Here is a 19779-nt window from a genome sequence, read left to right on the forward strand (position 1 = left end):
ACATATGTCTATTTTGAAGAATATTTTAAAACAAAGCTTATAAGTAATAAAGGAAGTCAATGGTGTTAGGATAAAAAATCTTTTCCTACATAGCTAAATAATTTCCTTCTCAAAAGTCATTGTAACCAATAGAATTTTCCAGGTCCTACATAGGAGGACTTTTGTCTCCCTCAGATTTCTTTCTCCAGCTTCTCTATTCGCAAATCCCACACTCAGTTGAAGCTACTTTGTCTGAGGAGACCTAGGCTACAACTGAGGAGACCAAATTGTGATACCTTGTCTTTTAGACACTTGAATAAAAATTTTTACTTCAATTTTTAAAATATTTATTTACCTGATATTGTTAGTACATGCAGACCTAACATAAGCCGTCTCCATACAAACCAATGCCACGTAAGAATTCCTCAGTGATGATTATAATAGGAAAAGGGGGGTATCTCAAGATTCACATGATATTAGTTTTTGGAAAGGTACTGCCTAAGTTAGTTTAAACTCTAAACCTATGGACTAAACATTCACTTGATTTAGTTTTTCTAGTTTTTAGGAAAATGACATTTTATCTGCATTGTGTACAATTTCTCCAAACCAACCAGAAATACACAAATAAAATTTCACAAGAAGAATCACAAAACTATCTCATCCAAACTGACAAGTATGCATATGAGCTGGTACTGTATGTAAGTCAATATACCTGACTAGAACTATTAGGGGGGAAACTAGATAGCTGTTAAGTCCAAGTTCTGCCAGTAAAACAAGACTCTAAAATATAGCAAGAGTAACAATGTCAGCACCTCAAATTGTCAAAACTTATGAAACAGACATCAAGACTGGTTCCTATATCCAGTAAGGAAAAGACAGGAATGGGCTAAACATGTCTCATTTTCACTCTATACTGGAAAGTTTGTGCAAAAGTTAAAAGACTTAAAAAAAATTTTAAAAGATACTCTGGTGTTTCTTTACATCACACTTGCCATCTTTTTACAAATATTATCCTTTGTCATTAAAAATCATATGGGAAGGCCTGGCAGAAGGAATAGGAATAATAACTTATTTTACAGATAAGTCTACATGGCAAAAGTAGTTTGCAATTGGCTGCTAATCTAAAGGTTGGTAGTTCAAACCCATCCAGCAGCAGCAGCACCACAGAAGGACAAACTGCTACTACAAAGATAACAGCTAAGAAAATTCTGAGGAGCATTTGTACTCTGTAACGAGTGGGGCCACTATGAGTCAGGGGTCAACTTAATGGCAGCTAACACCACCACCACCACCACCACCTACCTTACTGGGTACTCTTATATCATTCCTGCAGAAGAGTAATCAATATGTATCTTATTTCTAATCTAATAGAGCCAAATTCCTGAATGGCTTATACCCCACTGTTACTCTCTGCAATGCAGTGAATTATTTAATATAATCTTTGCTGCTCCCATCAAATTGTTTCTTCATAGAACCAGGTAAAAGGAGGTGAGGGAAAATACTGATATAAGGCTCAATTATGAGCTAATTGTTAACCTGGTTATTAACTATGGTTCCCATCTGCTGAGTATAAAATGAGCGATCTCAGTGGCAGGAAGGAGGGGCAGTAGGGAAGAGAAGGAGAAGGAATCAGGGATTCTTAATAAAAGAGCCATGATTGGAGGCCCCTTGAACTCTGAGGTCCTTGCACATTGACCGTCCTTGATCCATGAGTCAGTGTGACCCCAGAGTAGCAACCGAGGGCAGAGGAGCAGCACAGGAGAGGCAGAACCAGGAGGAAGAACCCAAGACACAGTGGTACACTTCCCGGCCCACACAGCAAGTAAAGCTGAGTGTCTTTGGGCAGGAGGCTGTCTTGTGGAATGGTGTGTCTCAACAAGATGGATTCATAACAATGTCTGCAATGATTGGCTCAAATAGAACAATGACTTTGAAGCTGAAGGACAAGGCAGTGTTTTATAATATTGTATATTGGGTAATTATGGGTCAGAAGCAACTACCATAGATAACATAACCAAATGTATTATGCTATTTTCCAGGTTTCTACTCTTTAGGGGTCAGGATAACAAACTGAAATACTAAAAGTATACCCAAGGGTGGAAAAAAAATCTTTTAAAATTTTATAAAACTCTGGTTTTATGACTAGTATCCCAAGTTTCGTCAGTAGATGATATTTAATTATACAAAATTATTTTTCATAGATACACAGAGCTGAAATGATTCTGAGCTTGTTTCCCCAAACTGTTATGTATTGTTGTTTATTTAACCCAGTAAAGTTTTGTCTCTACCATGAAAGTAAATTTATACTGAAGAAAAAATCCATATCCAAATTTCATTTCACATTGCATTCCATAAGATTCCATAAATAAATAGACATAAAGTTAGTAAATACTTGTCAAATTGATCCTAGATTACTTAATCTGACATTAATTCATATGGTATTGTCCTGAAGTTGAATTAAATGTGTTAATTTCTTAGGGAAAGTAAACAAAAGTAGATAACCCATCAAACTATTGTAAATATTTTCCATGTCTTACATGAACTATCCTTTATATACAGAAAAAAGAAAAGTACACACACCACTCACCTCACACCTATACACTCAAGCATCCTCTGCACACACTCCACACACACACACATATATATATTTCCCACTTTCTCTTCCTTAGTAACTTTTAGAATCCATATTCAAATTCTCCAGGTCCCTTTAAATTGTGGACTACAAAATGAATTATTGACACTATTCAGATCCTAGCTGTTGCTGAACCCAATGAAAATATATTTGCAATTGCTACCGTCCCTTCTGAGAGCAGGCCCTTAGAGCAAGTCATTCCCAGACATCAGGAACAAATTAACCCCTCCAGTTGAAAAATTACGTTTTTGAATAAATATATCCAGTACAATGTGGGCTAGTAGCCAGGACAATTTCCTTAAGAAGAAACAACTTCATCTGAAGTCTTAAACTGAATGTATATAATTTTCCCAAACTGGGAGGAAATTAAACATATTCCAGATAGACAAAAAATTAACCATTTACCTTTTATCTATATGTAACTGAGTCAGATTCAAACCTATGTTATCACCATGATAGTAGAACCAGATGACCATGAGATTCAACTTAAATCATCCTTCACTGAATTCCAATGAATGCTGTGAAAAAATGTCCTTAAAAACAGAAACTATTAAAAAAGGATGAGTTTTTAGTTATGCTAACATAAAGAAGTTTCATATTATCCTATGACACACCACCAATATAATTTGTCATATTGGATATTCAGAATCAAATTCTTTAAAAGTTAATTATCCAGTTTTTCTTTTCTTATTTGTCCCAGAAAAGGTCTTCTCTATATAAGAATAGCCACAGTTTCAGCTTCATCACATCATCTTTGGTCTGATATGAACAAAGATGTTTAAACATCTTTGCAAGTGACTGAAATTATTTAATTGTTTCCTGCATAATCAATTGATTATTCACATAAATAAATTGAATATTTACAGCTACAATATTTTAAATAATATGTGATATGCATGAGGTAAACCTCATTCTCCAGTCTATTTCCACACAAATATACTTTTATTTAAACCTACCCTTCACCAACTATCTTGTCATCCAACATTTTTCATTTATTAAAGTAGTAAAAAAATATTACCTTCTAAAAATATATATATTCATTGCTATCAAGTTGATGCCAATTCATAGCAATTCTTCCACAGAGCATGGAATAACTGTCCCATGGTTTTCTAAGACTGTAATTCTTCACAGGAGTAGAAAATCTTGACTTTCTTTCTCAAAGTGACTGATGGTTTTGAACCGCTGACTTTTCACTTAGCAATCCAATGTATAACCACTAGTTCCTACTATCTGATTACTTTTAGCATTAACAATATACACCTGACAGTAACAGTTACTGAGCACAAGATGAAAGTAATGCTGGCATGATGGTTAAGGTAATGTGTCGGTTTGACTGGGCAATGATGTAATTTGGCAGTTATATACAGGCATTCCTTGTTTCATTGTAGTTCCCTTTATTGTACTTCACCATATTGAATGGCACTGAGCACATTAAGCCGAGACAACAACAAAAATCATAAGCTAGGCTGTCAATGATGGTTTTTATTAAATATAATGAACCTATACTCTTTTCTCAGGTCATTACAAGACAGGTAAACATGGCATTTACCTTTGCTAAAATCCTTCATGACCCTAGAATTTTTTCCTTTGCAGTAATCAAGTTGTTTTAGTACTTTCTATATGATATGGCAATGACCTAAAAAGGTTTGAAAAAAAAAATCTTCCTAATAAATATATTTAAATTCTACATCATCAACATATAGGCAACTGATATTCAACAAAGTGTCAAAGCACCTTAAATGGGACACACATAGTCTCTTCAACAAATAGTGCTGGCAAAATTGGATTTCCATTTGTAAAAACAGAACCCACACATTACCCCATGTACATAAACAAACTCAAGAGGGATCAGAGACCAGAACTATAAAGATCACCACTGAGAAAATAGGGAATAACTTAAGGGTCCTATTACAAGGTCTAGAGACATTAGCAAATATAAGAAAGGAAACACAGAGTAAATGACAAAATATATGAGTGGGAACTACTAAAAATAAGACATGGGTGCAGCAAAAGATGTTATTAAAAGGGAAAAAAAGAATGCACGGTGGGGAAAAAATTGACACCACAATGCACAAGAAACTAATCTTTAAAATCTATAGAAAACTGCAATAATTCAATAAGAAAAATATGAATAGCCAAAAGAAATGAATATAGAGTTCACCAAAGACCAGATCCAAATGGAGAACAAACATTAAGAAATTCTCAGCCACTAGCAATCCAGGAGATGCACATCAAAACAATGATGAGATACCACCATACACTGACAATGACAGAGAAGGTTAAAAAAAATAGAAAACAACAAACACCAGAGAGGTTGCAGAGATCTAGGATATTCATATACTCGTGAATTTGTAAATATGTTGTAGAATGTCATATGCTACTAACTAAAACAGCGTGGAGTAAAAATTCTGTATAATTCAGCAAGGTCTTTGGTGATAATATTCTCGAAATAAGCAAGAGACAAATGGACTCCCATATATACAGCAACACTGTTCCCAACAGCAAGAAGTGGGAAACAGCCCAATAGTCATCAAGGAAGAAGAGATTTTACAAAGCTTTCCTATGTGTAACATATTTCTAAGTCACCCAAATCAACAAGAGGACTCAGTGACCCTTAATGGATATTTAAGTACAGGGAGGGCAGGTCTGTCATTGGGAAGGTGGTTATTACACATCTGTTAGTGGGTAAAAGACAAGGAACAATAATATGGCAAAGACAAAAGAGACTCTTTGGGGTATGATGAAAATATTCTATAAACTGATTGTGGAGATAATTACCTGGATGCATATCCTTGTGAAAGTCAGCAGACTTCCCACTTACAAATTGATACACTGCATTGTATGCATATGATTCAATAAGGTATTTTTAAGTAAAATTTTTATAACTTGTTATTTGTAGAATTAGTGTATATAAAATGTTTCAAATACTAACAGTCTACGTATAACCTTTATTTCCCAAGAATAGTAAGTAGCCAAAATATGGATACAATATTTTTAAAGTTTTTAAATTTACTCATTTTTAAAGAAAAACAATAATTATTTTAAAAGAGTAGATTTAATTGTAACTTGTATTAGCATGGAAAGTATCTCTTTTTCACATTTCTTCACTTACAAAATATTATTTTTACCAATTGCTATAGAGTCAAACTGGCTCATGGGGCATCATGTGTGTCACAGAAGTGGCTCTTCAAGGGTTCCAAGGGTAGATTTTTCAGAACTTGATTACCAGGTCTGTTTTATATCCTCTGGATGGACTGGAACTACCAATCTTTCAGTTGATAGCAAAGTTATTTTACCCTTGATGCTATCCAAACTCAAAATTCACAGCCATCGAGTCAATTCCTACTGCTAATAACCCTACAGGACAGAGTACAACTGCCTCTGTGAGTTTCCAAGGGAGTGGTTTAGACCTGCTGGCTTTGTAGTTAATAGTTCAACACTAGATCACAAGAACCAGGTAGTAAAAATATTTATTCATATTTAAAATCCAAAGTTTTTTTGTTCTTTGTAGGAAAATCCTAGTAACCATATCACAGCCAGTCTACCCTAGCTGACCACATACAAGGAGCTTTAAAAAGTTAGAAATTTCCATTATCTTTTAATTTCATTTTCCCACCAACTTTTTGAAACCCTAACTGTGTCAATAGTTTAGTGTTTGGCCAATTATTTAATGAATCAATTTCCTCAACCCATCTCACCTAAGAAGTCCTATGGGATAAACTGCAAAGTCAATGGTTCAAACCCACCACCCTGATGTACGGGTAAAAGTTGAAGCCATCTGTTCATAAAAGAATTGCAGTCTTAGAGATGCCAATAAAATAAGAGAGATAAAAACATTGTGAAATGAATACAGTATACAATAAAAACATAAGGAGAAAATATCATTATTATAAACTTGATCATTATTATTTCATGACTCATTTCACAGGTCATTCAACTCAACAATAAAAAATTAATATTGTCTTTGTCGCAAATTATTTCTTTACTGGGTTTCAGATAGAACTAAAAATAATTTATGGAAATATAAAAAAAATCATACCAGAAGTACATGTCACTAAGTATTCTTAAATAATAAACCCAAATAGTTTTTTAAGCTACCATTTTTTGACACTTGTGATTAATGATATCTTCACTTGTCATGATGTTTGCATTATGAAAAACAAAAAAAATTGCTATAATGTCTTTGAAAAGATGGTATTGAACTCAAAAGAGAAATGAACAGAGTTTTTTTGGGGGGTTTTTTTTTAGTAAATCTTCTGTACCCAATGCTAATTTAATGCATATAACACCAAGGACATAGTGTGAACTAATCTGACAACCACCGCTTGTGTGTCACTTTGTTGTACTGGGGTGGCTTGTGTGTTGCTGTGATGCTGGAAGCGGTGTCACAGACATTTCAAAGACCACCAGGGTAACTCAAAATGAAGAGTGTCAGCAGAGTTCCACACTGAGAACAGACTATGTAGAAGGAACTGGCTGTCCATTTCAGAGGAAGAAGCCATTGAAAACTTTATGCATAGCTTTGAACTTTAGTCAGAGGCTGAAGGCCTAATGAATAAAAGCAAAATATTGAGGGAGACAGTGCTAGATGACTTGTTCTTAGGGCTGGAAGCACGCAAAATGTGACAGTGCCTTCCGAGGAGGAGCAGCTTCTGACGGCTGAGTTGATGATGGCGCACACTAAAGTAGAGCTTGTGGGAGCCAAGCCTTAGGGAGCTTCATTTGCTGATGAAGCACAACTCAAAATAAGAAAGAACAACTTCAAAATTATGCAAACGATGAGAACTTTGAATGCACAGATTATTAATGTAAGAAAACGGAAAGTCATCAAAACTGAAATTGAACACAAAAATTGAGATCTCAAGGGTGAGTGAACTAAAATGGAGTGGCACTGGCCACTTTCAGTAAGATAGTCATATGGTTTACTGTGCCAGGAATGACAAAATCAAGAGGAATGGAGTTGCATTCATTATTATAAAGATCATTTCAAGATCTACCCTGAAGCACAATGCTGTCTGTTCCAGGTGTTTGTCAATTGGCCTTCAAGAAAATCCACACAGTACAATTATTATTCAAATAAAAGCACGTGATAAAGAACTCTAGCAACATTTTCAGTTTGAATTTGATCAAGCACACAACAAGGATGCATACATAATTACTGGAGACCTCAAAAGTTGGAAGGATGAAAGGAACAGTAGTTGGAAAATATAGATCCAGAGACAGAAATGAGGGTGGAGATTGTATGATAAAATTTTGTAAGATCAACAACTTCTTCATAGCAAATATCTTTTTCAACAACACAAAAACCAGCTATACTTATGGATTTCTCCAGATGGAATACATAGAAATGAAATTGACTACATTTGTGGAAAGATATGATATAGAAGCTCAATTATCAGAAGGCTAAAAAAAGACTATGAACTGACCGTAGAACAATCAATTACTCTTAAGAAAGTTCAGGCTGAAGTTGAATAAAATTAAAGCAAGTCCACAAGATCCCAAATATGACCTTCAGTATATTCCACCTAAATATTGCAAACATCTCAAGAACAGATATGACACATTGAAAGCTAATGACAGGAGACCTAATGAGCTGTGGGAGGACTTTAAAAACATCATTTACGAAGAAAGCTAAAGTTCATTAAAAAGACAGGAAAGAAAGAAAAGATCAAAGTGGATGTTACTCTGAAACTTGTTCTTAGTCATAGACTAGCTAAGGCAAATGGAAGAAATGATGAAATCAAACAGATGAACAGAAAATTCCAAAGGGCAGCAAGAAAAGACAAAAAATGGAATAAAGTGAAATCTGCAATTAGTGTATACAAAAAGCTGAAAATAAATTTACCATATTCTAATGTCAATATCCACCACTTGTCGGCCAGTTTGCTGTACTGTGGTAGCTTACGTGTTGCTACGATGCTGGAGATAAATCACAAGTAATTCACAACCAATAGAGCTTCCAGATTAGGAACAGACTACAAAAAAGGAATAGCCATTAAAAAATCACATGAATAGAAACATAATATTGCCAGATACTGAAAACCTCCAGAAGAGCAGGAGAACATTTTCAAAGACAGTGGCAAAAGATCAACCCCAGAGACAGGAAAGCAATCACAATATGTCCTAGGGAGAGCTGCCTCCTCAAAGTAGAGTTAACTATCCTGGGCGGGACGGAGAAAAGCCTTCAGGGACCTTCGTTTACTGATGGGGCAGGACTCAAAAGAGGATTAAAAACTTCAAGCAGTTATTAATAATTGGAACTTGAAATGTATGAAGAATGACCCTGTAAAAATTGGAAGTTATCACAAATGAAATAGAGTACATAAAGATCAATCATCCTAGGCAGTAGTGAATTGAAATGGGCTGTACTGACCAATTTCAGAGAAGTATTTTGTTTACTATGCTAGAAATGACACAATCAGGAGGAATTCTTGGCATTCATTGCCAAAAAGGACATTTCAAATTTTATCTTGAAGTGCAATGCACTGTGTGATAGGATAATATATATCTGCATATGAGGAAATATAATCAATACAATTATTATTCAAATTTATACATCAACCACTAAAATTAAAAATGAAGACATTGAAGAATCCTACCAAGGCTTCAGTCTGAAATTGATCAAACATGAAATCAAGATAAATTGATAAAAATTGGTGATTGGAATGCAAAAATTAGAAATAAGAAGAAGGAAGAGCAGTTGGAGAATATGGCCTCGGTAATAGAAAGGAAGTGGAGAGCTCATGATAGATATTTGCGAAGCCAATAGCCTCTATATCTAAAATACCTTCTTTCTGTGAATGCAACATACCAACATGAAGCTGGGAACAAGTAGAGAGGTCTGAGGGGCCGGACCCCAATCCCAACTACTTGGAGAGCCACCCCTCCCTGCAGAAGAATTTACTTCAGAGAACAGCACTGAAGCTACAGCTCAGAGAGAGGGACATGTCTGATCAGAGCACACGGAGCAAATGAAGGGGAAGGAAGAGAGAGTGGAGCACATCCAGGCTCACCAAGCCTGGAGGACAATATTCCTGCTCAGAGCAGCCAATGAACAGAGAGGACCATCTGGCCCAGCCCACTAGGAGACAAGACATCCATCCCTGATCCATAGTCCTACAGCAAACAACACGGGAGACACAGTGTGGGAATTGTGCCCGATCTGACTCCACCACACTTGAGACAAAACACTAAGTGTCTGCAACAGAACAGCAAGTGAAGCAGAGCAAGGTAGTCCCAAGGGAATACCAAAAATAGGCTTTGGGACCAGGGGGTGGCATCCCATCAAACTGAACCAGAGAACACTCCGAAAGTTCAACAAACAGACCTTGAACTATTTACAGGTTTTTCTTTATTTTCTCATTGGTATTTTGCTGTTGTTGTTTTTTGTTTTCTTTTGTTGCTTTGTTTTTTGCTCTGTCTTGTTTTTGTGCATATTATTTTCCCTGCAGGTCTATCTAGATAAGAAAGGCGAGATAAACAATCTGGAGGAGAAAACAATGGGACCAATGGTTTCCGGTGGACATGGGAGAGGGGGAGCTGAGGGAAAGCAAGTGGTATATCCAACCCAGGGACAAGGGAACAAATGATCCAAAATTGGTGGCGAGGAGGGTGTAAGGGGCCAGGGAGGGCTTGATCAAAGGCAATGTAACTGAGAGGAATTACTGAAACCCAAATGAAGGCTGAGCATGATAGTAGGACAAGAGGAAAGTAAAAGGAAATGGAGGAAAGAACTAGGAGGCAAAGGGCATTTATAGAGGTCTAAATACAAGGATATACATATGTAAATATATTTATATATGATGATGGGGAAATAGATCTAAGTGCATATATTTATATGTTTAATAATAAAGTATTAGATGGACATTGGGCCTCTACTCAAGTGCTCCCTCAATGCAAGAACACTTTGTTCTATTAAACTGGCATTCCATGATGCTCCCCTCCCGACACAATTGCTGAAGACAAAGCAGGTGCATAAGCAAATGTGGTGAAGAAAGCTGACGGTACCCAGCTATCAAAAGATATAGCATCTGGAGTCTTGATGGCTTGAAGATAAACAAGCGGTCATCTAGCTGAGAAGCAACAAAGCCCACATGGAAGAAGCGCACCAGCCTGTGTGATCACATGGTGTCAATGGGATCAGGTATCTGGGCATCAAAGAACAAAAAAATATTATCATTGTAAATGAGGAAGAATGCACAGCAGAGACCCAAAGCCCATCTGTAGGCAACTGGAAATCCCCTTATGGAAGGGTCGCGGGGAGGAGACAAGCCAGTCAGGGTGCAGTGTAGCAACGATGAAACATACAACTTTCCTCTAGTTCCTAAATGCTAACCTCTTCCCCCCCGCCCCCACTATCATGATCCCAATTCTACCTTACAAATCTGGCTAGACCAGAGGATGTACACTGGTACAGATAGGAACTGGAAACACAGTGAATCCAGGACAGATGATACCTTCAGGACCAGTGGTGAGAGTGGCGATACCTAGAGGGTGGAGTGATAAGGGGGAACAGATTACAAGGATCTACATAGAACCTCCTTCCTGGGGGATGGACAATAGAAAAGTGGGTGAAGGGAGATGTCAGACAATGTAGGATATGACAAAATAATAATAATGTATAAATTACCATGGGTTCACGAGGAAGGAGGGAGTAGGGAGGGAAGGAAAAAACTGAGGAGCGGATACCAAGGGCTCAAGTAGAAAGCAAATGCTTTGAGAATAATGATGGCAACAAATGCACAAGTGTGCTTGATACAATGTATGTATGTATGTATGTATGTATGTATGTATGTATGTATGTATGTATGTGATCAGGGTTGTACCAGCCCCCAATAAAATGATTTAAAAAAATACCTTCTTTAAACAACGCCAGTGGCAACTATACACAGATTTCCCCAGATGGAATAAACACAAATCAAATTAACTACATCTGTGGGAAGAACTACTAGGAGGTAACCCCCCAAAATTGGAATTGTACTAGGCAGAGCAGTGGTTCCTTAGTATGCATTTTTCCCACTAGGTGAGCATCAAGCAACTAACTCTGGGTTAGTGCATCCAGTAGCGTCATCACCTAGGAAGATTCTCTATGATCACAGTTAATTTTTTTTGTCAAGGCAGTTTCACTCATTATTTGTGAAGGCCAATTTAAGAGAACAGCGTGAAGCTGTGAAATTTTGTTTTCTGCTCAGGAAAAATGACACAGGAACTGTTGCGATGTTGAACACAGCTTCCAGGACAGTGCTATGGGTAAAACTCAAGTGAATGAGTTATTTTGTTACTTCAATAAAGGTGAAATGTCAATTGATGGCTACCTCGTTCTGGGCGTCTGTCAATTTCCCAAATGGAAGATGTCGGCTTGTGGTGCATTTGGATTTTCTTAAAGCAGGTCAGACTGTTAATCAAGTTTTTAATTTAGAGATTCTGAAAAGACTGTATAAAAGTGTGCAACAAAAAAGTCTGCTTTGTGGCAGATAGGGGACTGGTTTTGCCATAACAATGCACCTGCTCACACAGTCATTTTTTGTCAAAAAACAGCATGCCTCTATTGCCCCTTGCATGTTACTCATCTGACCTCACTCCATGTGGCTTCTTTTTTGTTTCCGTGAATGCAGAGGAACATCAAGGACAATGATTTGACAAAGACATAGAAGAGGTGAAGAAAAAAATGGAGGTGCTGTCAGCAATCCAAACTGATGAGTTTTGAAAATTGTTTCTAAGAATGGAATTGCAGATATGATAAATGTATTAAGTGTAATGGAGAGTACTTTGAAGGTGATAAGGTTGTTTTGTAAAAAAAATTTAAATTCATAGCTTTGAAAAACAATATTCCATTTTGCAGGGGGGGGGGCACCTCCTTGTAATGGATATGCTCAAATCAGCAACTGAACTGAGGCCAAGGAATCAAGTATTGAACAAATCAATTGTTCTTATGTAAGTTCAAATTCCTATGGTGACTGTTTATTCTTTATAACTTCTCTTCATTTTTTAATGTTTACTCATAGAATCTTTCACCATTGCAACTCAAGGCTTGATTTTTAGTTTAGTTCTGTCTGTTGACAATACGCAGTGTTCTTTTTTCTTCTTTTGTTCTAACTCTAGGTCTTTGTACATTTTACTATAACATTTTACTTTGTCTTCTTCAGCAGTTCTTTGAAATTTTATGTTCAGATCTTTTTCTTCATCATTTCTTCCATTTGTCTTAACTACGATAGGATTAAAAGCAAGTGTCAGTCTCTTCTGACATCCACTTTGATCCTTTCTTCCATTCCTTTTTTTTCTTTTTAAAAGCATTTTATTGTGCTTAAAGTGAAAATTGACATTGAAAATTCAGTCCCCACTTTACAATTTGAACACAAATGATTCTACGATATGTGTGCCATTGGTTGATGTTCTTGATGTCATCCCACAGCTCTTTGGGTCTTCTGTCATTAGTGTTCCTATGCAGCACATCTGTTGCTGGAAAAAGGTTTTTGTGATGAAGAAATCATTGGTCTTGTGAAATTAATACAATCTGAAGTTTCACATCTATAACTAATGCAGTATATTCCAACTACTGTTACTTCCTCTTTCTTTCCAATTTTTTCATTATAATAACCCACAATTATCACTGCATCTTTATTGCAAATTTGAGAGGATACACATATTCATTGTATCAAAAATAGTAAACAAGAGACCATTTCCATAATCAAGAACCAATATTACTGAAAGAAGCAAAGTTGCACTAAAGGTATTAGCACAAAAGAAGGCTCTGGGAATTAATGGAATACCCGTTCAAATATTTCAACAAGTTGATGAATCATTGGAAGCACTCACTCATCCATAGCAGGAAATTTGGAAGACAGCTATTCGGCCAAATGATTGTAAGAAATCCATATTTGTACCCATTCCAAAGAAGGGTGACCACACAAGTTATAGAACAATAGCATCAATATCAAATGCCAAGTGAAATTCTGTGAAGATCATCCAATAACAGTTACAGAAGTACATTGAATTGGAACTGTCAGAAATTCAAGCCAGATTCAACAAGAAATATCATTGTACCTATCAGATGGTTATTGGCCCAAAACAGAGAACACGAGAAAGATGTTTGCTTGAGTTTTATCGACTGTGCAAAGGCATTCAACTCTATGGATCATAACAAACTATAGATAGTCTTGAGAAAAATAGGAATTTCAGAACACATTATTTTGCTCATGAAGAACTTGTACATGGATTAAGAGGCAGTTGTGCAAACAGAACAAGGGAATACAGCACGGTTTAAAAGCAAGAAAGGTGTGTGTCAGCCTTGCATCACCTCATCACACTTATTCAATCTGTATGCTGAGCAAATCATCAGAGAAGCTGGGTTACATAGCGCGCCATCAGGATTGGAAGATAGCATGTTACCAGCCTGCAATGTGCAGTTGACACACCTTGCCTTCTGAAAGCGAAGAGGACTTGAAGCGCTTGCTGATGAAGATAAAAGATTGCAGCCTTCAGTACAGATTCCAGCTCATGTAAAGACCAAAATCCTCACAACTGAGCCAATAGGAAACATCATGATAAATGGGGAAAAGGTGCAAGATTTCAAGCATTTTTTCTTGCTTATATCCACAATCAATGCTACTGGAAGCAACAGTGAAGAGATCAAATGATACAGTAGGCAAATCTTCTGCAGAAGAAATCTTCAGAATGTTAAAAACAAAGATATTACTTTGGGGGCAAAGGTGTGCCTGACCCCAGGCATACTATTTTTAACTGCCTCATATGCATGGGCATTGAATAAGGAAGACCAAGGAAGAAAGGACTGGATGCATTTGAGTTGCAGTGCTGGGAAAGAATATTTAAAGTACCACGGACTGCTAAGAGGACAGAAAAACGGATCTGCCGTGGAAGAAGTATGACCAGAATGTTGCTTAGAGGCCAGGACGGGGAGACTTCGTGTCATACACGTCGGACATGTTGTCAGAAGAGGCCAGTCCCTGGAGAAAGACATCTTGCTTGTTAAAGTAGAGGCCCAGTGAAAAGAGGAAAGCCCTTACCCAGATGGGTGCACACAGTGACTGTAACATTGGGCTCAAGCACAGGAACGATTACGAGTATGATGCAAGCCTGGGCTGTGTTTCATTCTGTTGTGTGTGTCACTCTGGGTCAGAACCGATTCAATGGCACCTAACAACAACAACAGTTTTTCCTTTGGGGAAAAAAGCCCTTTAATTATTTGATGTTTTAAAATGTTATTCAGAAAGAATATTGTTTGGGGTCTTAAAGGCTTGTCTTCAAACAAGCAGTCATTTAAGTGAGGCATTACCTAAGTCAACACAGAAGCACACCAAGTCTATATGATCCAAGAATTTCAAATAATAAAAACCAAACCCAGAGGACGGAATGGTGTTAAAGCCTAAATTCTGAATATTCGGTTTGCAGAAGACTGTGGATGACAATGAAAATCCAACATCCATTCCCAGGATCCCCCATCCAGATTAAGCCTCAGTTGAATCCCTTTGACTATGGACCAGAGACAGGAAAGGCCTTGTTACCAAACAGACTACATTGTAAGGCAGATTCCTATACTTGTAGCTAAATCAAAACATGACATCTTGTCATATGCTCTTCCTTTTGATCCAGTGTATAATGGTTCCAATATTTAATATCTCCTTAGTTTACTATTGAGGCTTTCCTCTGGTTCATTTGGCCACTGTTCTTATTTTGTTTTGATTTTTTATGTTTTTCTGCATATGAAATCCAGTGTAGATAAACCAATGGAAACAAATGGATTAATAGTTTCAAATGGACATGGAAGGAGAAGTGGGTGGCAAATGGAGAAATAGCAACAATGTATATAAGGAATTGGTGGTGGTGATGGTTGTAAAACTCTTATGAGTGTGATTGAACAAATGAAATGATGATATATATGTAAACTGTATGTTGGTAAAACTGCTAGAAACAAACTTTTTAACTGCCTCATACATTCACTCCATGTTCTATTTGGTCTAGTTAAGCTGGCACCAAAATGCCACTGTATCCAGAATTGAGTCTGGGTTCTCAATCATACACTGTGGTCCCTGTGGGACCCCCAAACTCCACAGAACTTGCTTGCTTCCTTTTCTGGATTTCACAAGTTTTCCACATTTACCACTTTTCTTTCATCTCTATTAATAGAAAATATTTTCATTTCCGTCTTCCCAGGTTTCACTGCCTTTGCTGAGGATCTCACCAGTTGCCGTAGAGCTAGTTGAGACGTGTGCAAACCTCTGGGTGTGTCAAAGGCGAGCAGTGCACCACAGGGTTTTCGATGGTGAAAACTTTGGAAGCAGATCACTGGGCTTTTCTTTGGAGGAACCTCTTGGGGAAACTGACCTCCAGTCTTTGGTTTGCAGTCTGTTTGCACCATGCAGGGACTCTAAGACTATGTATATTCTGTGCATTGGGCAGGGGAGGTTGGTAATATAAATGTATATTTTAAATTTTGCTATCTTAACTTGATATGTATGTATAATTCAGTGTCATTAATCATGTTCATCATCACTATCCATTTCCAAATTTCCCAGTGACCATTAGCAGAAGCTCAGTGCTCCTAGACAATGACTCCCCTCTTCCTACTCTATTTGATAAGCTGTGAAACAGAGACACGTGAACATAATGACAATGTGCAGCCTACAGGAACAGGAAGCTTTTGCCACAGGTAGTAACTATGTTTGTAAATTACCTACAGAGAAAAAGAGAGAGAAAACTGGCTTTCAAATGCATCACTCTAAAGACACACACACACACACACACACACACACCACTGACCATGGCCCATGAATAAGAACGTATCTTTTATATGCAAGGGCCAGCTGAATTTCAAGGAGAGGACCAGTTCCTAGGACGTTTTAAAGTGGAAGACCTTAGGTTCATGGAAATCTAAGAAATCAATGGTCTAAACCCCGGAAGTAATTTACTTGGATCAGAAACTAGCAGTACATTTCTTTCCTCATCTCTACAGGTGAACTAGGGGGCAGAACCTCCTGCCTTCTCTGTTTTATTACTAAGGAAAACTGAACACTATGTGATCCAGAAGCTGAACTACATCCTGACCATGTGCACAAAAGCAGAGCCAGAACACTTAACACTCATTTGGATATTAGTTGCCTTGTCAACACACATTGGCAATATCACAGACACAAAGGCCCTAATGGCCTGGTCACATTCATTAACACTGATCAGCATCACTCATCTGATCCTGTGAAAACACAACCACATACCACCATTTACCTTTCCAAACACAACATGAAGCTGGGAGAACAGAACCCTGTCTTCTCCCTATTTCTCTGTGTCTGCACTGCCCATTAAAAAGACTCATGTGTATCGCTTCTCGGCCTTTTGGCTAAGATCAAGCATAGTATCTGTTCTTATCAGCTTAATATCTGATACGTCTTCTATCCGAGGACAATATACTAAATGGATTTTTGGAGCAGGGAGTTGGAATAGATGCTTGCTCCGTCCACTCCACGCATCGACCTGGTATTGCAGTACTTCCAGGAACGGTGCACCCCCTCGGGGGATTTTTAAAAAAGAGAGAATAAATAAATAAATAAATATGAAAAAGACTCATGCGAATCACCTTGTTTATCAGATCTAGAGCATGTGAAGTCAATAATAGTAGACATAGTTAAAATGTAATATCATTTGATACCCCTTTTGGCTCCTTTTAAATTTGTTCTACTATTTAATATTTTATGATTTATTTTTTTTACTTTTTATTTATTTTTTTTTAAATCATTTTATTGGGGACCTATATAACTCTTATCACAATCCATACATCAATTGAATCAGGCATGTTTGTACATATGTTGCCCTTATTCTTTTCTAGAATTTACTTTTTTTTTTAAACATTTTATTAGGGGCTCATACAACTCTCATCACAATCCATACATATACATACATCAATTGTATAAAGCACATCTGTACATTCTTTGCCCTAATCATTTTCTTTTTTTTACCTTTTCTTTTTTTATATTTTATTAGGGGCTCATACAACTCTTATCACAATCCATTCATATACATACATCAATTGTATAAAGCACATGAGGGAGGGGGGAGCGGGGAGGGAGGGGAAAACAAAAAGAGGACCTGATGCAAAGGGCTTAAGTGGAGAGCAAATGCCTTGAGAATGATTGGGGCAGGGAATGTGCGGATGTGCTTTATGATTTATTTTTATTGATGTTTTTATCTGCTTTACTTTGTTATAGTTTTGTTTTGATGTTTTTCTGTATATGAAATCCAAAGTAGTCAAATTAGGGTCTGACGGTGTAGAATGAAGTGAGATGGGGAGCCAATAATAATAAGTACAAAAACAAAGAATGTGTTCTAAAACTGATTGTCTTGATGATTGTACAATTCTCGTGATGCGATTGAATTACTGAATTATATGATATGTGAATTATATACCAATAAAACTGTTAAAAAAGAAATCAGTTGGCATCATTAGATCTCATGTGCATCAGAGTAGAACTGTGCTCCATTGAGTTTTCAACGACTGATTTTTCAGAAGTAGAGTACAAGGCCTTGCTTTGAAGGTGCCCCACCTTGGTGGACTTGACTCTCTAACCTTCCAGTTAGCAGCTGAGCACTTAGCTGAGCTGTGCCACCCACGGACTCAGGCTTGCTCCATGTGATTTTTATTGACAACAGAGAACTCACACTGCGGTGCCTCTTCTGCATTCCATAGGATGTCAACATGAATGCTGGGAGAAGGAATAGAGAGTAGGGCATGTGTGAAGTAAATAAGCATTCTGAGGAATGATACTGAGCTTTACATGTATGAAGTACAAAGCTAATCAAAAGAAATTCCAAAGGTCACCAAAACTTTGAAACGTTATGCTAACTATACCTGTATAATAGTGGTGTTCAAGACTCTTCATAAGGAATCAACAATACTTGAATTAAAGAAATTAGCCCTGTTTTCTGTGAGTGCACAGGAGAGCTTATCAACGTTTTGTAAAATATATATACAACAAAAGTTATAGCAAAATTTATCATGTTAAGAAGATAAAAGCATTGCTATAGGACAAAATCAATGTTAAAAAAGCAGGCTGAGACCATCCCAACTTAGTTACAGACACCATCATTCTCCAAATGGCACTGTGGTCAGGGATGATGCAAGTCCTTATCTACTAGCCAAATAAAAGGAAACTATGTCAAGACATTTACGCGCAACTAAGTCTATTATTTAACAGAAAATAATTATTTAAGATTCTTAAAAATATTCTCTTGTTAATTAAATGAAACTGTGATGAAGATTCTTTATGGTTCCTGAAAAGTAGCTCTGTTTTGTAAATTATTTTTCATCATAGCTTGTGAAAACCTAAAACTTGAATCATCTGGATGATTGAACAGAGCCAGCATTTCACCATCTTGTAAGGGGAGGAAGGACAGGAATCCTGTTTCCTTCCAAGACAGGCCACGTTAATCACCATTAAGGGAGGGGCTCCTCGCCGCTGTCAGTGGTCTGCTCGTCTATATCCACTCACTCCGGCCACATTCCAAGAGGCTCAGCTGCGATGTCAGACCAATTCAATGTAAGACCTACATGCCTTGCCACACTGACTCCAAGAACAGCACATTCAAGTGCTACACCTCACACTAAGGCAAGTACTGTAGGAGAGGCAGTTAGACAGAAGACTTCCTAAAGTAGCAAACGATGGAGCTTTCCACACGAAGTCACAAGCCCTGATCACTTTAACTAACAGGTCTTAGCTGTGTTTGGAAATTCCTCATATTGAGTGGTGGAAGTTCTCCGTTCGAGTCCCAGCCAATTGCCCGGAAATGCTATTGATCACAACAGCTTTACAGGCAAGCCCCATAACCACGGTGTAAGACTGGGTAGTGTTTGCATCTCTTGTACAGAGGGTCACCATAATCAGGGACAACTGAATGGTAGCTACAAACATCAAACATTGACATCCCAAAATGAATATGCAATATGAAGCTATTTCTCCAGTTGTCAAAAGGATTATGGAAAATCTGACTGGTACTAGAAATTCTAATTTACAGATTAAGAACCCTCTCTTCTAGTCAATTCTTTTCCTCTTATCACTGATAATTTAGCATAAGAAAGTTTCTAAATGAAACAAAGGACTAGATACAATATTGGGTCACTTAAAAATGTCACATACTTAATCCATCCCCTGATTTCACAATAA

At 37.2% G+C, this 19779-nt stretch overlaps 1 protein-coding gene and 1 non-coding gene across 2 annotated transcripts in view; one reads left to right on the forward strand and one right to left on the reverse strand.

Annotated features, from left to right (window-relative positions):
• The window catches only part of RYR2 (ryanodine receptor 2), an 819632-nt gene that overhangs the window by 669798 nt on the left and 130055 nt on the right, over positions 1-19779 (reverse strand). The gene's annotated exons all lie outside the window — the stretch shown is intronic.
• Positions 16942-17132, forward strand: LOC142455634 (U2 spliceosomal RNA). Its single transcript, XR_012785810.1, has one exon. It is a non-coding gene; the product is annotated as a U2 spliceosomal RNA (small nuclear RNA).

This window comes from Tenrec ecaudatus, chromosome 8 (assembly GCF_050624435.1).
Source record: "Tenrec ecaudatus isolate mTenEca1 chromosome 8, mTenEca1.hap1, whole genome shotgun sequence".
NCBI lineage: Eukaryota > Metazoa > Chordata > Mammalia > Afrosoricida > Tenrecidae > Tenrec > Tenrec ecaudatus.